The sequence below is a fragment of the Simochromis diagramma genome, unplaced genomic scaffold, assembly GCF_900408965.1.
Source record: "Simochromis diagramma unplaced genomic scaffold, fSimDia1.1 OVJJ01000421.1, whole genome shotgun sequence".
Lineage (NCBI taxonomy): Eukaryota > Metazoa > Chordata > Actinopteri > Cichliformes > Cichlidae > Simochromis > Simochromis diagramma.
The window spans coordinates 4,888,999-4,894,998 of record NW_024387250.1 but is presented as its reverse complement, the minus strand read 5'-3'; the positions used below and the strand labels follow the sequence as shown (position 1 = coordinate 4,894,998).

At 39.5% G+C, this 6,000-nt stretch overlaps 1 protein-coding gene across 1 annotated transcript in view; it reads right to left on the bottom strand.

Moving 5' to 3' along the window:
• Positions 1–4,131: 4,131 nt before the first annotated feature.
• zgc:171482 (zinc finger protein) overlaps positions 4,132–6,000 on the bottom strand; it is a 67,133-nt gene continuing 65,264 nt past the window's right edge. Inside the window, exon 8 of the transcript XR_005691519.1 lies at positions 4,132–4,142. The gene's annotated coding sequence lies outside the window, so the exon portion shown is untranslated. The remainder of the gene's footprint in view (positions 4,143–6,000) is intronic.

Below are 6,000 nucleotides of genomic sequence, written 5' to 3'. Positions count from 1 at the left end.
ATACCTGGCTAGAACTTCAGTTCTGGAAAGGAAGTCACGCTGACAGACAAATAGACAATGTATGGCGGTATGTGGGGGTGAGGCGGTGGCGGTGCTGGTGGTGGAGGGAAGGGGTAAAATTGGGATGAGGCAATTGCCAGATGGAGAGGTGAGGGAGAAGGGAGGGAGGAGGAAGCAAGGGCTATGCTGAGTGATATCTGCAATGTGCAGGGTGTGAAGCGTGTCATCTATCATCTAATAGAAAACCTGTGTGTGGCTGAAACGGTGAAAAAAACACACCACACTTTCCTTTCCCTTCTCACGCTCGCTGCTATTTGTACCCACAGGGTAACCGGTCCAATTGCTGACAGTTCCTATGCTGTCCCCATTTGCCCCTGTGTCTCCTCTCAGCGCTGCTCTGTCACCTGTCACACATGCAGCTATGATGCAATTTCCCACAACTGTGTGATCTGAATCTTAACTAAGCCATGACTCAGACACTGATTGGAGTTCGCTATTTAATGCTGATTTTCAGATGGCGATGCGTTTGTAAAGTCTGGATAACGAGCCTCTGGTTTCATTTTCAAATGAATGCATCCGTTTACTGCTTGTTGGCAAACAGTTACCTTTAAATGAAAATGTCTAATTGGCAAAAGATGTCTGCAATTAGTCCTTTATGAACTGAAAAAAGGCTGTAATTAGATAAACATGTCGCCCTTGGCGAGCCGCAACAGCTCTGTTGTATTAGATGAGGATTTAAAAGTCAGTCGCAGGTGATCAGTCATTTCAACTTTGATGTTAATGCAGCTGTTGTTCAAGGTCGGCGTGACCTTGTTACAGCTTTGCACAGTGAGGTAATCGTAACACCCGCACAACGATGTGTGCAGGCTTTAGTCTACTCTAAATCTAGACGATGTTTTCACTTAGAAAGGTGACAGCTGTAATGGAGCGCGTATAGGGGTGTGTGACATGCCGTCAGTGCCAGAGCATTTGTATCAGTTCACATTTTTTAAATCTTTTTAAACAGTCAGTTTGGCTTATTCTCTGCATGTTTGTTTGGATTAAGAGAATCAGTTTCCTTGTCGTGATTTGTTATGAAGAAGTAAAGCCTCTGACTCACATGTGCACGCTGTCAACTGCCGTTGTATAAGCGTCAAAACAGACGCAGTTTTTACTAGGTTTGACGTCATCCACCCAAGGGATCTGAGATATATATCAGCCTCTTCAAAACCTTGTGGTGTTATTTTTTTTTCTTTTAATATCCCACAGTGATCGCCCTCTGCTTTGTGACCTAAAAGATTACATATTGCTCGTGTACAGTTAACAGTTAACTCCCCGGCCTTTTACATTTCCCAGCACAAAAGATGAATCTGCTTACAGTGCAGCCACTTCCTACTTGTTCCTCCTCTAATGAAGGCTAAGTGCGTTTTAGTGTTCTAATGGCTTTGCATTAAGCCCCATCTGATCCGGTTCTCTTACACAACAGTGCCTGATTAAGGCCAAGACTCATAAATATTCTTATTTAAACAGGGAGATGGGTTATTCATTGTTAGAGGTTTACTGGAGTTCAGTCATTTCAGTGTTCAATTATTCATCTCGTGCAACTCTCAAGGCCTTAAATACATAAACTGTATATAGTAAAAGGCTTCCACGAGAAACTGTAATAACTTATGTGAATATATTTTTACAATAGCATATTCCACATAATGGGTTTAGGTAGGCTTTTGACAGACATGCTTGCTGATCCAGTGCTTCGAGTTTCTGAATGACTATTAATGTTTTTTTAATAAACATATTTATTTAACTCTGTTGTGAAATTCAATGAAAACTATTTAACATCCCTTTCCCATCTTCCAAACTCCCACATGTCCCTTTTCCTGCCCACTAAAGCTTTGCTCTAATGCTTATAGCCTCGGTTGTGTTGCATTGTGCGAGCTCTGGTATGTTTTTGTCTTTTCCAGACTGACTTGCCTCTCGGAAGCCTGAACTTAAAATAATTTTTCAGCTACGCATTTCCTCGGTGTGATATAATCCTTAACACTTCTATACTTACACTGCATGTGTTTGCGACGCTTTACTAGCAAGAGACAAACCGCCTGAGAGAGTGAGGACAAATAAAGTCTCCTTGGCAAATCCTTTACGTCAAACAGTCCCCCTCAGTTGTATCTGTGCTATACAGTTATATTTGTGAAATTCAAAATATAGATCATAATATTACATTAGGATTCCTACAGAGGCAAGGTCAGCCAACAGCCTCCACAGATCAGCCAATATCTGTGCCGGGCCAAATCAGCTGATGTTTTAACTCATTCCCTTATTTGCATGCTCTTGTCAAGTCAAATATGTGTTATTGAAGCAGATTTTAGTCAGTGCATGCTATTTCTTACTTAATCACTGTCATGACCGTTGTCATTTATCTCTTCTCTGGTGTGTGTGTGTGTGTGTGTGTGGGGGGGGGGGGCTTGCTGCTCTCCCTGCATTTAGGCCTTCTATTGTTTTAATGTGTGCCTTTGTTCAGATTAAACCAACCAAAGTTAGTCAAGTTAATACTACCAGCTGTGCTGTGAAATCTTCTGTACTCGTATGTTAAATTGATGAGTGATGACAAGGAAGGTTTCTGTTCTTCACTGTCTCCTGCTGTCCTCATTTGCATTTCAGTGGTTGGGATTGTGCGACAGTCTCTCTAATAGTGACAATATGAATATGCAGTTTCATAACTGATGCTCATTGTTGTTGCAGTCATAACATAAGGTACCAGCAGTAAGGTCGATGAGACACTCGGCTTGTGCAGACGTTAAGCTTTTATGTTGGGGTAACTAAATTTGATAAATAGAGTAGGAAGTGTAGCGTTTAAATTTAAATAAATAAATATTATATAAATATCGAATTCAAAACATGATAATGTCATATTCCCATTTCTTTGTTGATTTTTGTTGTGCCACTTTGCGTTTAGTTGTCTTCCTGTGCCTCCTGTGTTTCCCTGTCTCTGTTTTTAAGTGTTTGTTTTCATGTTGCTGTGTCCTCATGTTTTAGTAACAACTGTCTTTGTTCTAGTTTTACTTCCTGCTCTTTTTACTTCCTTTGTGAGTGTCTTTCAGCCTCTTTCTTTTTACCTGCTGGGTGTGTTCAACTTTGTCCTGCTCCCACCTGTGTCTTGTTATTCAATCTATTCTTAGTGTGTTTATATATAACCCTAGTCCTCACACTGCCTGTTGTCTCCTGTTGGTTAGGGTCCTCTGTCCCTGTCCTTGTTTTAGTTTTTTGGACTCCGCATCATAAAACAATGACCTTATTTTTTTTTTTACTTTGATTTGTGCACTAAACTATATAGATATAGATATATACTATATATCTATATATATACTATATAGATATTGCAAGTTCTTTGCAAATCCTTCTCAGTAAATTTGCATTTACCAGGGTCTTGTTAGCAAAGTGAACACGTAGGCTGTCATGAATATTTCACAGTTCTGCTTTGGTTTCAAATTTTCAAGATCACTGTTCAAATTAGGGGAAAAACTGTAAAATTAAAAGTTGTATAATTCCCCGTGTTTGAAAAGTGTGGCTTTTGTTTCAAGGCTCCTTCTCCTTCTACGGTGTCTCTCACACATTTGCAAATTGCTGATAAAGCTGGTGCCCTGTTCTATTTCCATGCACACCTTTTATTTGATCTGTGTTCAGGATTGTAAGGTAATTTTCTGCTTAACTGAAACTGTTAATTGAAACTGAGGATTTCTTTTGTGTTTTTGCTCAAGGATCTTTTTTTCTCTGATTTGTCTGACATTTTACTCATTTTGTTGCATAGTAACCACAAACAGAAAGGTATACGCTGATACCTTGGGCATAATTTGTGCCAACTGTGGAAAGATAAGTACAGAGATGTGAAATATATTTAGCACTGGGCTAATTGCTAATGCTAATACAAAGAGCTGAAGTCCTGCTCTCAGTATATTCCTTTTTTCCACGTAGGCAGTTTGAACTTTTTCTTGTCCTTTTATGCTATGTAAATAAAAGTAATGTCATTATCTCCTCCTCTGAGCATATCAACTAAAATCAGCAGATTGTTTGGTTTTCTTTCAAACCTTTCTAGCCACCCTGCTTACTGATAACTTACTGATAACTTACTGATAACTGACGATAAAATAAAACGGCATCTTCTGGAACTGCCTCACCACGATGCTGAAGCAGCTCCAGAAGATGCAAATATGTTAAGAAAAAATTTATTTTTCTATTTTTCAACTTCTTTTTGTCAGTCAAATGAAAAAAAAAAATCCAACATAGCTGTGTTTAAAGCCTATTATTGGTTACTGATTCTCCATTTATTACAAAAGGAACATAAAAGGATGTTTAATTGGGAAAGGGGCTTCTGACTAGGCTTTGACAACCCATAATTTCAGCTGCAGACAGGCTGCCTGTGGATGTATGTGTGTTTATGTCTGCATGCTGGTTACAGATTGAGATCCCTGGTTTGGAGTACGCTCTGCAGGCTGGGAACAGGATGTTGAGATGACAGCAGTCACAGGAGGGGGTTATCAGATGTAGCCGTCAGCTGACAGACTTATTGCACTGTCTGTCCCCCTCCTGAGTCGAGGCCCAGATACATACTGTATTAGGCCAAATGCTGCCTTACTGGCCCAGTTTATGTACAGCCTAGTTTGGAAGTGTCTGGAAGGTATTGTGGGCCATCCCTGTAACATTTCTAAACTTAGTTCCTTTGATTTAATGTAACTAAAAGAGAAAAAAAGACCAAGTGTGTCAGGTAAATTAGCTTTGGTAGGTGGTAAGTTTCAGTATTTATTTGAACCAGATGTCGGCTCGTCTGCATTCTGTGCCTGTTTTATTTAAATTGGACGACTTACTAGGAACAAGATTGATTTGTCATAAAAGTCTCCCTGATGGTAAAACAGCTTTTAGATTGAGTGAGCAGCTTTTAATGAATTTTTAGGGCCCATGCACATAGCATATACTATTTGCCAAAACATTCACATAAATCTGTCGCGCAGATACTCAGGGAGACAAAAATAAGCAAAGAAATATGCAAAAAGGGGACGTAAATAAACGTTATCTGTGCACACATGCATATTAATTTGCTGGGAACACTGGTGCACACTTATTTTACATACAGAAGCACAACTCCCAAAGTGTACGTGTTTCAGGGCTAAAAGAGTGAACGTGTCAGGTCAGTTTTAATTGGAGATGCTCTGGCCGGCCACAGAGCAGGAACAACAAAAAGCTTTTACCGAAGAATTGTTTGGCGCTTGGCGAAGCTTCCCCATTTGAAAAACAGCAAGAGACAGATTTGGATTATAACAGAAGCCAAAACAATATCTCTGCTTGACTGGAGCCACAGCCTTTTGTCTTGGCTTAAAACAAGGTTAAAAGCACTGAGGCAATCTGTCAGCATTACCCCTGATATAATTTCATTATTATGTAGCAATTGGCCTCACTCGCAAAGGCAGATGGGACACAAATTCGCAACAGGCGCATTGATGTAAACACTTGGGTTGTACTCAAAGTTCATTTCGCCTTATCAACAAGGGAAGTGGAGTGGAGGTGGGTTACTGAGCGATGACTCATGCACTTAAGAGAATATTATCATTAACCACAGTCCTTCTGGCTCATTTCCCACACTTTTTGAGGTTTTGTGATATCTGGCACTTGACATTTTAGTAGTAATCTTGATTTTTGATTTCATCCCGGACCACAAATGGTGTCCAGATGTTTAATTTTTCAGTAGCCTTTTAATTAAGAAACCCGTCATGCTGTCAAATGCCACTGTCCCGGTGTTACAATGAGTAACAGTGTCTTTGTCTGAAAAAGACACTAACTAACAGAATATTAATAATAATAAATGATAAAAGAAGAACAAAAAATCTCTTGAAGTGTTAGAATTGAGCACAACTCAATTAATTTGAAATTCTTACTCACATCCTTAAATAGCCAAGTAATGTTGTAAACAATGGCATGTGTGCCATTTGTATGTCTAAATGTTAGCAGTCTAGGGTCCGAGGTCTTCAAGAT